Source organism: Patella vulgata, chromosome 4 (assembly GCF_932274485.2).
Source record: "Patella vulgata chromosome 4, xgPatVulg1.2, whole genome shotgun sequence".
Classification (NCBI taxonomy): domain Eukaryota; kingdom Metazoa; phylum Mollusca; class Gastropoda; family Patellidae; genus Patella; species Patella vulgata.
This window is the reverse complement of record NC_065882.2, coordinates 50,769,318-50,784,605: the sequence shown is the minus strand read 5'-3', so window position 1 is coordinate 50,784,605 and position 15,288 is coordinate 50,769,318.

Sequence of the window (15,288 nt, the reverse complement as noted above, 5' to 3'; positions counted from 1 at the left end):
TTCGCGAATATCTGTCCATAACTTTCTGGATTGTGGTCCCTGATTGCTTTTAGTTTGTCCTCTATCTATCTCTTGGAAATGTGGGTGTATCTTGCCTGGCGACCGCTGGTTTTGCGATTTTGATGAAACTTGAAATGTATGTTTATAACGCAAATATCTTGGTTCATATGAATATTCGAGCATATCGGACCGTAAATACCTGGATAATGGCCCCTGATTGTACGAAAAATCGCGTTTATTAGCTTGCGGAACCTCTAGTGGTAAGAATTTTTATCCGATTTTAAACAACGTTTAAATATATTACCGTTACACCCTGGTAATGGTTAAGTTCGAATTTGGTGAAAATCGGACCGAAACTGTTCGACAAAATGTCTGATACTTGTACGCAAATAGTGTAAAAGTATGTTCTACCAAGATTGTGGGCCTTCTAAAGGTCACAGTATTCATCCGATTTTGATGAAACTTTAAATATATGTTTATATCCAAAAAGATCTCGGTTCCTGTCGGTATTCGTGCATATCGGACTGTAACTTCCAGGATTATGTACAAAAAATCGCATTTTCTTTTGGCTCGATCTCTAACCATCTCTTGCAAACTGTGGTCGTATCTTGCCTGGTAACCGCTGTTCTATAAATACGCAAATGGATCTACATTAAATACCCAAGTTGACCAGAAAGCTGGTTATTGATCATTTGGTTAGTCACGGCCAATCGGCATTCGAAATATCTTCATGAAAAGAAATGGAATGGGGTTTAACGTTATACTGTTCTGCTCTAAACTGGGCTAATGAAGACGAGCATACGCCATACAGTGTGCCATGAGGAAAATTTTGCCTGGACATCGGCCCTACGGCCTACTCTCATATCGAATTCCAACTGTCAAGGGATCTTTTACGTACACGCATATATGTACACGGGACCTCGGTTTTTCGTCCCATACGAACGACTAGGCAGCTGTCCTTGTCAGGCCCTCCGACCTGCATCACTGACAAGGGGGAACCACGCTGGAAAATCTAGATGAACTTTCTCGGCCAATACAGGGATCGAAGAAATATCTTCATTACATTAAAATATTCCGAACATCCGAATGTTAATTGGCTTAAGAGAAATGTATTACGTGAATGAAATGAAAAACATTACGTATTGTCCTCCATATATACCAGTAAAATCTGACAGTGCGGCACGTAACAGGCCTTAATGAAAAATATGAATTCCACAACAGCTGGCAAGTTATTGGCTAGAGGTGAATGTTTATATTTCGATGAGGCAGAATGCACGACAGTTGGGTCACCAACTCGACCATAGCCGATTATTGTAATAACATCAACAGACTTATGACTTGCATGGTGCTGAAAATGTCGCCATCGGGACATGGCGAAAAATGAGAATAGCTTACTCTTGCTCATGATGAATAAAATAAAACCAAGTATGAACAATCCAAACCATTAGACAAAATTCGAAGTCCTAAAAAAACGGTATGGGCAAAATAGTGTAATCAGGCTAAATAGTGTAATCAGCATATGGACTGTTCACCGTGTACAAAATACACGACAAACAGGGGTATCAGGTGTCCGGAAGAATAAGCTTACCCTGCCTGGCGCCACACCCGCCATAGCTGCATCCAAACTATTAGGCGAAATCTCGGTAAAATAGCGTGATTGGCCAATGGACTATCGGTATGCAAAATGCACGTGATAAACAGTGTTAACGATGTAGTAGACAGACATTATCAGGGAGATAGTATACGCGTCAATTAAATATATCTAGAATAATAGCCGAATAGGTGAGAGAGACATGGTATATTTACTAATCATGTCAATATGACGGCCATAAAACTTTTTAAAGGTTTTAATAAGGTTTAGTTCGCAAGTATCCCTGTAGTTGAAGCTTAGATGACAAATGCCTCGATCTACTTAAAAAATCAGAATAAAATGAACAAGCTCTCGCGTAACGAATTTGCTGAGACACAAACACTCCATAACCTGGTGATATCGGAATGTTACTACTAATAAATGGAAAGTTAACAATCGGAAAGTCAAAGTCATCACGTTTATCGTACAATTTAACACTAAGTTTATGGCAATTGTCAAACTCGAGACGCAGATCCAAGTAGGAAGCGTAATTGTCACTGTCAGTAGTGTTTTTAATTTTGAGCTCATCAGGATATATGAATTCTACATAATCACTAAATTTTGGATTATTCAGTGATAGAACATCATCGATATTATCGATAAATGAAATTAAAATGTCTGACTAATCGTTTATTTGATTTTACGAGTGAACCTAGCATATTATGTACAGAGAACATCCTTGAACAGGCTCTTTTCAGTGGCGACTCTCTCTTGTAATGTTGTGGTCTTTTATCTGACCGTAAGCTTCCACTGGCAACTGTACGAAATATATATCCTGGACAGGGTTGTAGTGCCCCACTTTGACAACCACTCTCTTCTCACAAGGTCAATCTTTATTAAAGATACTTCCCATGTACAAACTGGGTGCTTTGATAATATATTTGGACTACAAACATATTCAAACTGATTAATCTATCGAAATTTTGCTTCAAATCCTTCTCAAAACATTGCATTCGCTAGGAATACCTCTGCTATAAAAACATATATTAATAGAAGTCACGGTTGTGTCACGTGACCTGGCTGCCGTGGTACCTAGCAACGGGTGCGAAGCCGGAGGAGAATTTATTGCATATACAAGACCATGCTGTCTTTAATCGCTGTCCATTTTTATACGTCCACATTCATAATGTGTGTATGTATGTATGTATGTATGTGTGTGTGTCTGGGTCGGCTACCGGGCGCAGTTCTTAATGGATTCTCTTGGAACTTTGTATACTTATTCCCTGTACCCTAAGGATGATCCCTATTATTTTTGGTGTATGTCCGGCCCCCATTTCCGGATCATCTTGAAACTTATTCCTTATACCCGAAGAATCACCCCTATTGTTTTTTGTGCCACGTCCAATTTGTCTCTATGTGTCGCCTTCAGGCCGCAATTCTTAGTACCTATTCCTTATACCTATTGTTTTTGGTGAATGCCCGACCCGCAGGGGTTGAGCCACACCCATTTTTTCTTGTCTTTATGTGTGTTGCCTACAGGCCACAATTGTTAATGGATTGTCTTGGAACTTGGTATAAGTATTCTATGTAGCATAAGGACCGCAACTGTTGATTTTGGTGCATGTCCCGACTCCCAGGGACAGCGCCACGCCCAATTTTTGTGTTTATCGTATACTAGCCGCAGTTCTGAATAGTTCATCTTTAAACTGCGCATACGTATTTGTTATAGCCTAACGGCGTCAACTAATTATTTAGATGAATGCCCCGACACCCACTTTTTGTTAATATTTAGTCTGTAAATTTGGCAAAATAAACCCAACGCTTATAGCCTACTTTGCCTGTTGTCATATTATAGTCATTGCAACCATTTCATATTCCATGCTGTTCATTTTGAAAAGTACCATATCAATCAAAACAGGAATGTGGACGTATATTGCAGCGGTAGCGATGCTATTGTTTATAAATATCGAAGCCTAATTAAATTCTCGGATTATCCACTACCCACGTCTTTTTCCTTGTTTTTTTTTCCTAGAAACTCACCATCAAGTTTATCAACATACGAAGCGCTCACTAACGCTGGAGATCAGACAATCTGAGCGTGCAACCTTTGATGCCACTCGAGCAAACATCCCTAATTGTCGGGTGGTCGGTTAGCACATCCTTACATTTTTGTCCTGCATGCGCTCCATGGGTGAGTCCAGTAAGATTGGGTGTCTCTACTTTCCATATATACCAAAATTGGAAATTGCAACCCGATATATACTTTTGTGGGAAAGTATCTTTAACGATAACTCTTGATCATACCGTGTGCGTGCAATTGTTGACTTGACTGTCAGGAAGCGGACGCTACACTACTGGTTTCCATGAAATCAAAACCTAATATAAGCCTCACCACAATATTATAACATAGTTTGGGTTAACAGAAATAAAAGATGATCGGGATTTAACATTTTATTATAACATATACAATAGTATAAAAATACTAAATATATGAGAAAGCCTTCTCTGATGAGAAACCAAAGCTCGTCTGGTCTATATCCAGTTAGTTAGTGTTAGTTGTATTTTACGTCCGCTTCCACCGAGGTGATATCGCAGACAAGTCTATATCCAAAAACCTAACACAATTTATACTAAATATGGTGAATGATAATAGTACATTCATTAATGATACTGAACAAAAGAACTTTAGATTATCTCACGATAATCGCATAGCAGGTTACAGAACAATGATGTTTGACAATTGAACACATTGTAGTAAACGCAACTAGCTGGGCCTTTATTAAATTAAACAATAGTATTATCAATTAAAGGGCATCGGAGATTGTATCACACAAGCTGCCATATGATGATTATAATCTTTTACCTATCACATTATGTAACAATTCCTCCATTGCCAACAGTTTGGGAAACAAATAAAAATATAATCACCCAATCCTTGAAAAATATATAAAACATATAATATGAGAGAGAAATGGGGTTTAACGTCCACTCGACACAAACTAGGTCATTTGGGACTAACATATGGTATTAATTTTATTTCAATAATTTGCTTGTGCATAGGGGTCTTTAGCAGTGGGTTGGACAGGCGATCCTACTCCTTGTCACGTACAACCGGGGATTCAAAACCACGCCAGTTGACTCAATGACAGGCCTTATGATACAGCGCACGCGTGCTAACCATTCGGCCATCCAACCCAACATATTTAATATGAACAAGACGTATTTGAAAAGTTCTTCTAATAAATTGTCATAATGTTGATCCAATTTTAACACATTAATAGTTCACAATACACATGTCAACACTTATCTTATGTACACTTCTCAGTTGATTGACTAAATCTTTAATAGGAATATTTTCAAGTTTAGACGGCATTTTGGGAATTGAGACGTTATGAAATACTACTGTTAAATGGTTTCCATAATTTAATACTTGAAAGATTGAAATGCAGATGTATATTTCGAATGGAATTTTTAACGACATAATTACTTTGCTTTGTATAATATGGTAGTAACGAGAGATATTCATTAGATGCAGAGCAAGACATATTCAATTTTATAATATCAATGGGAGGATGTGCAACTAAATTTTGTCAAAAATTCGAATGTTTACCATAAAAACAGAGGAGATATAACCCAATAATCACCTGTCAAATAGTCAGCAAATGGTAGAATTATTCTAGGTTTAATATTAACATTACAAACTTGTTTTACTAATTTAGAATTTTGCATAAACAAAGATATTATACATAGTTTACTTAAATTTCTTGGATATAGAGGACTTTTAATGGGACAGAATATCCGAATCTTCAGAAGAGTCATCAGGTGGAACTACATAATTAGTTGGACGTAATTTTGGAATTTCGTCGTCTGGTATCTCCCAATCTAAAATAGCTAAACGTAAATGTTCGGCTTGAGATTTTGTAGTTGAACCATCTAACTGATTTTTTACAATAAAAGAAACTGATGATGTTTGCTCAATTATTCGATAATAAGGCCCCCATTTTGATTGGAGTTTATTTTTTGCGTAAATGATTTTTAATATATACGGGATCGCCAACTTGAAGTTGTATAGTCTTACTATTTTTATCAGCATAATGAGCTTGTCGACGTTTTGCTTTTTTTTTTAAAATTTTTATGGACAAGTAAAAAAGATTTCTGTTGATTTTCAAGAGCAATTTTGCGAAATTCTTCGCCTAAATATTTTCGACGCGGTTTTATTATGTTGCCAATTGGTAATACTACATCCCTATTGTATACTAAAAAGAAAGGTGAAAATTTAGACGATTCATTAATATTAAACCTAACTGCTGCTAACGTTTGATTAAGATACAAATCCCAAGTATCGTCCAACCTTTTGGAAAGAACATCATGAAGTGTTCGATGAAATCTCTCTACTTTAGCATTGCTCTGGGGATGGTAAAAAGAAGTTGTAACATGGGTTATATTCAATGCCGCTAGAGTCTCATTCATGGCTCTATTTTCATTTTTCGTACCGTTGTCAGTTACCAACTGTAAAGGATTACCATATCTTGGGAAGATTTCATCAATGAATAAATGAGCAACATTATCTACACTTTTATCTTTAACGACAAAAGCCCCTGGCCAACAACTATACCAGTCAACAAATGAAAGAATATATTTATTACCAGATAATGGGTATGGTCCTCATAAATCAAGAGAAATTTTCACAAAAGGATAAGGCGGAATATCCATTTCTTGGCGTGGTGGTTTAATTTTAGTTAAATAACGTTTTTGACATGTAATACAATTTTGACATGATATATTTGCTTATATAAAATTGGCCAATAGTATTTCTGTGATATGAACCAAAACGTTTTGTCAATTCCCAAATGAAACATATCATATTCTTTAATAACATCGGATCTAAGGTGAACTGGAATAAATAACCTAGTGTTTGGTTCATCATTAACTTTAGACATTTAATATAACACATCCTCAATTAACAGGTATTTATTCAAACTTAAAGTAGTTTTACCACTTTTGACTTGTGAAATTAAAGTAACAATATCATTATCTTTTGCCTGTTCATCAATCATATTATAACTTTGCACAATATCTAATTCTTGGGTAAAATCGGTTTGGATGTTAACCTGAGAATCATATTCACATTTAGAATAATCTTAAGGTTCAAATTTATTGGAATTTAAAGCATTAATCTTAAAGGTGTTATCATTTATATCAGGATCGTGCACCTCAAGCTCTTTTTGTTTTGTAGACATTCGACTCAAAAAACCTGGTGAAGTTTTGTTTATCAGACAAATATTCTATATAACAATTATACGCACTTGTCGTTAAAGCCCACACTTCTGACTTTTTATTATTCATTGGCGAGTGTAGTAAATATTTTAAAGGTTTGTGGTCTGTACGAATGTGAATTGTGCATCATGTAGATATAAATCAAATTTGTTTAAAGCACAGTGAATAGCGTCACAATCTTTTTCAATCGTTGACCGACGACTTTTTGTATTACTGAGTTTATGCGATAGTAAATAAATTGGCATTTCTTCCTCAATGCCCCTTGCATTTAATTTGTTTTGATCCAAAAAGGCCCCCGCCAAAGACCCACTGGCATCAGTGTATAAAATATGTGGTTTATTATGATCAGGATAATTTAACATTGGAATTTCTGACAGGGTATTTGTTAAAGCTATGAAATAATTTTCACATTGAACTGTCCACTCAAATTTGGCATTTTTGCGTGTCAATGCAATTAAAGGTTCTGACAATTTAGAATAATTAGGAAAATAACGTCTATAGTATGAACACATACCAATCATTGAACGAACTTGTTTAACAGTGACGGGATTACTCATGTTTTGTATTACTTTTAATTTATTTACGTCAAGGTTAATGCCATTGGGCGTTATGATAAATACTAAATAATTAATTTCAGTTTGTAAAAAAAACCTACATTTCTTTAATTTTAAATAAGCAATAGCAAAACCTTGCATATCGCTTAGAACATTAGCCGTTTAATTTTGAAATAAGCATGGGGCGTTGACTATTCGATGCATTGATATTTGCCAATAATTTGATTTCATGTCCAGTTTACTGAAATATTTTTTACATTTAATTGAGCAAGAATGTCGTCAATTAATGGCGATGGGTATGCATTTAAATTTGGTTATTTTATTTAATTTTCGAAAATCAATACAAAACCTATTTGAACCATATTTGTTTTTTGAAAAAATGACAATTGGAAAACACCAAGAAGATGGTGAGGGCCTAATAATGTTTGCTATGAGCATATCACCAATAGCTTGTTCAACAACTGGGCATTTATTTAAAGGTGTTCGATAAGGTGGAAGCTTAATTGGAGCATGTGAACCCGTGTCAATTTTCATCTGCACAGTATTAGTTTGAGTAAGTTCCAAATCAGAAGCCTTAAATAAATCATCATTACGTTTAATAAAATTATGTAACATATCTTTATGTTCCAACGGTACGTCAATTTTATTAAAATCGTCTGTAGGACTGTCATCCGTTGAAGGGGGAATATCGGTCAAAGCAATTTACTTGTCGGAATCAATATTTTCGATTTTACCAACTATGCAACCTCTCTTTAATTTGAAAGTTCTATTGGTGCTATTCGTGATCATGATTGGAAATCTACGTTGTTTATTTACACGCCCTACACTAGTCATAACTAATAGTCTTGGCTTATTACTAATGAATCCGCATTCTATAGGCGATATAATAAAAGACTCCTTTTCTATAAGATTAGCAAATTGTTTAGCACGCACTAAACAAACTGTTGACGTTTGTGGTTTGATAATTACCTGATTAGCTATTCGTACTATAGACGAAATATGTATATCTTGTAATAAAGGTATATACTCCTCCTTAAGTCTTAAACAACCTAAATCATAATAATATAGCCTTACTACATGATTAACAAGCCAATCACGTCCCAATATAAAATTTCTATTAATAATGGATACCACATAAAATTTATGTCGAATTTGACTGTGTCATAATATAGCCTTACTCCATGATAAACAAGCCAGTCACGTCGCAATATAAAATTTCTATTTATATTGGATACCACATAAAATTAAAGTTGAATTTGACTGTGTCCTATTTTAAATGTAAAATTTACACATCCATAAATAATAAGAGCATCCCCGTTAACAGATTGTAGTTTGACCCGTTCTTTAATTATTTCAGGTTCAAATTTTAATGTTTGATAAACACCATAATTCATTATGCTTCCTTCTGCGCCGCTATCAACTAAGGACCTAAAACATGGTTTACCTACTGTTATTAAACACGAAATTGGATTTTTTGAAATATACTATTCAAAAAAAGTAGGGGATATTTGATTTTGGGGGCATAATACTAAAATATGCAAATGACTACGAAAAAAGTCACTATAGAACCTAACAGAAGAAACATTTCCAGTTACATGTGACGCCCAAACGCACCAATAGCTACCGCATGGAATGCAGGTGATGCTTGGGATCATCATGGGGGTCCAACCCAAGATTTGCACGACTCTGACTTTGAATGTTACAGTCATTGTGGCATTGAATTCCAGGGTGGAAACATCAGTTTAATTGTTTTAGTGACCAGAAAACAAATTTTGATATGCGTCGGCTTACCAAAAATGAAAGGTTACGTGCCCTTGGCATGCTACAGATCGGCACAACACAGGCGGTTGTGGCGCGGACGATGAATGTTTCTCAGTCTGTCATAAGCAGGCTATGGTCCAGATACCGTGATACACAATCTGTACAGGACAGACCACGCTCAGGTCGACAACTCAAGCCCAGGATCGATTTATCCGTACCTTGGCCTTGAAAAATCGTGTCATCACAGTAAATCAGATCAGCGCTCGTCTTCAAACAGACACTGGTGTGAGAGTGAGTGGCCAGACGATTCGGAATCGACTGCATAGGGGTCACCTTCGCGCCCGACGTCCTCGCGTGATCCCTTGTTTGAGAGATCATCACATTCAGGCAAGACGTCGTTGGTGTAGGGATCGTCAACACTGTGATAATCGACGCTGGAGCAATGTGATGTTTTCAGATGAGTCAAGGTTCACTGTTGATTTTTTGGACAGACGTAGGAGGGTGTGGCGTCGTCGAAACGAGCGCTTCCAAGACGTTAACGTCATCAGACATGATCGATTTGGGGGTGGTTCTGTTATGGTGTGGGGAGGCATCACTGTTGCTGGAAGAACGGCTTTACATGTTGTTGCAGGGCGTGTTACAGGCCAGTACTACCGGGACAACATCTTGGCAGTCCATGTTGTGCCGTTCGCACGACGTCATGGCCGCCGTTTCATCTTCCAGGATGACAACGCAAGATGTCACAGGGCCAGGATCGTTACAGGTTACCTCCAACAACAGAACATCACCACATTACCTTGGCCAGCACTGAGTTCCGACCTCTCCCCCATCGAGCATGTCTGGGACATGCTTGGACAGAGGTTACGTCAACGTCAACAACGTCCTGCCAATGTCCAAGAACTTGCTGCTGCGTTGCAACAGGAATGGGACAATCTGGACCAAAATGACCGTAGACGTCTCATTAGGAGTATGCCACGTCGGATCAATGCTTGTTTGGCAAACAGAGGAGGATTTACCCGTTACTGACTTGGTTGTGATGCTGTGGTAACTTTGCTGTTTGACCCCGGGTATCATTTTACCCTTATAATGGTCAGTCTGTGCCTTACTTAGTCTAACGATCATTTGGAATAAATCGATGAATGTGAATTTCATTTCATTTTGTCATTTGTTTCTTCGTCAGTTTCATTAGGTGACTTTAATAACACTTAAAAATCAAATATCCCCTCCTTTTTTTGAATAGTATATTTAAATAAAATAAAGGCATGTTTAGTGAACTCTTTTCATAAGCTTCAACATGAAAAGAGCCCTTTAGTTTAAATGTTGTGTTCGGGTTTACCTACCTTGATGTCTTGTTGCTTTATTCATAAATCTTGATTGATTTGGATAATATGCAGGTTTATATTGACAAAAACGACTTATATGACCTGGTTGATTACAATTCCAACAAATTATATGTGATTTTGAATTGTAACGAGATATTAGAATTGAACCTAAATTGATTTGATTGGCTATTAAATTTGACCTGACTTTACTTTGTCATACTTTCTTTTATTATAGACCGTATTAATAATCGCTGCAGAACGACTTTCGTGTGTTTTATGACCATGTTTATTACATTTTAAACATTTTAGCAAGGTCTTAAATGATATACTTCCATGGGTGCATGGTATATCAAGGTTGTGGACCCTATAAAGGTCACAATTTTTATCCGATTTTGTTGAAACTTGAAATATAAGTTTATAACCCAAAGATCTTGGTTCTTCTCGATATTCGCGCATATCGAATTGTAATTTCCTGAATTATGGCCTTTGATTGTAGGGAAAATCACTTTCTTTTAGCTTGTTCTCTATCCATCTCTCGAAAATGTGGGCGTATCCTGCCTGGCAGCCGCTGGTTACGAAAAATAACAAATAACAAAACAAACTACCTTTTCTGACGTCGACTGGTTCTGTAGTTAGTTCAAACTGGAGAGAATTCGGCTGCCACTACTCCATTCTGTGTCTTTTCATACAACACAGTTGTTCGCTGGACACGGTCGCCAATTTATGATTATAACGTATGTAGTTTGGGTTAACAGAAATAAAAGATGATCGGGATTCAACATTTTATTATAATATATACAATAGTATCAAAATACTAAATATACGAGAACCCCTTCTCTGGTGAGCAACCAAAGCTCGTCTGGTCTATATCCAAAAACCTAACACAATGTATACCAAATATGGTGAATGATAATAGTACATTCATTAATGATACGGAACAAAAGAACTTTAGATTATCTCACGATAATCACATAGCAGGTTACAGAACAATGATGTGTGACAATTGAACACATTGTAGTAAACGCAACTAGCGGTCAGCGTCTTATCTAACTTGACCATGATTATCTAACTTGGCCAGTATACCTATGGCAGCAGCTGGGCCTTTGTTAAATTAAACTATAGTATGGTCAATTAAAGGACATAGGCGATTAGATCACACAAGCTGACATATGACATGAAATGAAGTGTGGTTTTATGGCACGCCAGCTCCAATCGGGCTATATTGCGCCAAGCATATGGTGAATCTAACGAGAGCGACACAAAACAACATCCCTCCTGTTGGTTCTATAGGAGTTGGGCCAATCTTCTAGGAGAGGCTTAATGTGATGAAGTTTATTTGTGCTTGCAAGATCCCAAGACCGTTGCCAGTGGTCATAAATAAAATGATTTATACATGATTTAAAATCTTTATATGGTATTAAAAAGGGTGATTGTGGAAGATCTAAAGCAGCTTTGGCAGCAAAACCTGCTTGATCATTCCCCCTTATATCAACGTGATTGGGGAGCCAGCAAAAGACAACGTTTATTGTTAATTGCTTGAAGCGAGGACAGAGAATCAGTAAAGATGACATGCTTTAAAGATGAAGAGGATTGTATGAACTCCAAGGCCTGAAGAATGGCCTGGAGCTCAGCTGTAAATATTGAAGCAGCAGATGGAAGACACACAGAAATGGTCTCAGATGGTGTCACGGTAGCCGAAGCCACTCGGTCGCCATCTTTAGAACCATCTGTGTAAATAGGAGCATAATCACCATACTTAGACATTAACTCTCTAAGATTGGAACACCGTAGAGCTAGTATCTCTCTTTTTATGTTGAGTAAGATCGAAATGGATCTTTGGGGGAGATATAGCCCACGGTGGAGTCCTAACGACAGGGGTATTCGCAATACTGTCAAGGCTGATACCAGCCTCAGACAAAAGGGGTTGTATGCGAATACCGAATGATGGAATAACATTAGTCTTCACCAGATACAAATGCTCATGAATAGGTCTAAATATGGTGTTAAATGAAATGTGATTCGGAAGTGATGCTATTTTCGTAGCATACTGCAGGGCCAGTTTATCACGTCTGTTGTGCAGTGAAGGCTCATGCGCCTCGACGTATAAACTGTCCACTGGAGATGTACGAAATGCTCCTAAACTGATTCTAAGTCCCTGGTTGTGTATGGTGTCGAGCTCTTTGAGATAAGACTTGCGGGCAGACCCATACACAATACACCCATAATCGAGTTTTGATCGAATTAATGCTCGACGATTCTAATCTTTTACCTATCACTGTCGCTCACATTATGTAACAATATCTACAGCTTTCAATCTGTGTATCGTCTGCCATTTGTCTATACGTTGGTTTTGATCTGGTCTGTTAAAAGTTGGCTCTTTGTTTTTGCAAAGCGTAAGTTTGTTCTTAGCAATTTTTGAAGTTTGTCTCGTTACACAAAATTAACATCCACTGATAACTACTGTTATTTTCCACAGATTTTGTGAATCTGTGCACTTCTTGGAGAATCTTTGAATCCTTACTTTGTACCCCCGGCCGTATTCATGATTGGAAGGAATGTGTGGTCTGGAATCGATGCACACATTCCTTAACTGGATTCTGGGGAGTTGGGTGGCCGACTGCTTAGCGCGCGCACGTTGTATCACAAGGTCTGTCATTGAGTCAACTGGCGTGGTTTCGATTCCACGGTTGTATGTGACAAGGGGTGGGGTTGCCTTCCCAACCTCGTGGGTTTTCTCCGGGTCCTCCGGTTTCCTCCCACTGCTAAAGGCCCCTACGAACAAGCGAATTATTTAAATAAAATAGAACCATATGTTAGTCCCGAAATGACCTAGTTTGTGTCAAGTGGGCGTTAAACCCCATTTCTCTCCCTCTTGATTGCATTCTGGCACTGATGGATCAAACGATGATTTGTTTCAAAACGTTCTTTTCAGTGCCTCCAAAAATGTCTGAAAAGAGTCAAATACATCTTTGCTCTTCCTTTAAGAGAAATTCCTAATAACAGTTTTTGGTTGTGTCCACTTACGTTTTCTTCATTAATTGAGGCTTTAAAACGTGCCCAAATGATCAACATTTTATCCTTTCTCGCCGTAAAATTTACCCGTGTAAAATGGCATTTGTGATTGCAGTATAGTTTGGTTTGTAACATTTGGTAATTCATTTTCCATTCTTGAGACACTTGGAGTACAACTGTTGTTGTTTGTAGTTTTGTTTTCTGCCATGTTGCCGTTTTGATTTCGTGTACAAAGAAAAACAGATAGTCTCGAACTCTCCTTTTGTCTTTACAAGAAGCATTCTGCACACAAAGAGATCCATGTAATATATTCCTCGAGAATAGATCTCTGCCCTGAATGGCCGCCATATCCAAAAATTAGTATACTGTTTTGTAATGCGTTTCTACTCCGTTTCATATCTGTCATACACACGAAGACTAAATAAATGGAAGCAGAATAGATACAAAATTCTTAAAGTATACTTAGTGTTTTCGACTAAAATCGTCGATTTAGGACTTAAAATGTCTGTCAACTATCTTAGTTTGTTCTCAAGTTTAATATGGACAAGAAGAGGTCCAGATTTTGTCTTTGGTTTGGGGTTGGCTACTCGCTTGGCTTGTTGAAGAAAGGTTTCCTGGATCCGTACCCTAATCTGCACCATATATAACCGGTAGGTACTTCATTAACTAATAAAGCTGGACTAGTTCTTCAACCTTTTAATTGCTGAAACTTATATCTTACAAATGACAATAATTCAATACATACAATTTACACCTACAGCACAATGGATGGCCGACGTAGATGCTACTAAGTCGGATGGCCTTATTACTTTCCTATTGAAATACATTAGCCTTTATTTTAACAATAAATGGATACGCTCAAGTGTTGCCATCAAAACATATACTATACAGGATTATCACTAGATAGATTAACACCAATAACAATAATGGATAGAATACTGAATAATTAGCTTCTTCCCTGATTGATATTAAACATGACGCATTAAATACTATTTAAAACTGACTGGTTTATTATGCCTAATCGTATGGTAATTAAAATAATGGAATTAATTTACAATTTTAATAGTCTATCAAGCTTGAGGGTTGATTAACGTCTATATTGAATGAACATGTGTGTTAATAAAATATATACAAAAATTTAAATACATAATATGTCACAATTAATGTTGTATCTACATGTAGACTTATAATTTACCATATCACTCTACCATGGCCAACGGGAGGCCCTGACCAGAATCCAATTGAGTTTGTTCCCTGCTTTTTTGAGGGCTCAATGGCAAACTTGAACATCAAATGAAATGAGCTAAACTCTAGGGTTTCCCAATGACCTGTTTGTATGGACTTGGTTTCACCCATGTCCGCTTCTATTTCTAAACTCGCTTTAAATCTTCTATTTAAACTTTAGTTTTTGTCTTTCTTTGTTGGATCAGTGTTTCATAGAGGCAGTTCATGATGATTGAATACCTCCCAGAACATAAAAGGTCTAACACATCTGATCAAACATTAGCACTATATTCAAATAGAGGTTGCGATACATTTTGTCTGTGTATATTGGAAAAAGAAAATGGGTTAAAAGGTTAAATGTTTAAATTTTTGGCTGTGTCGACATAAATTCAACATTTTCAAAGAGATGTAGCCATTTACCGATGTGACATTTAACAGGTTGCAAAATGATACAACGTGAATCAGCCAATCACTGTTTCGACCTAGAAAGATTAAACTTAAAAAATCCAGGCAGATAAAGCTATGGAGGTCGCACATGTTTCATTCAGGCCACCACCTCCTTGATAGA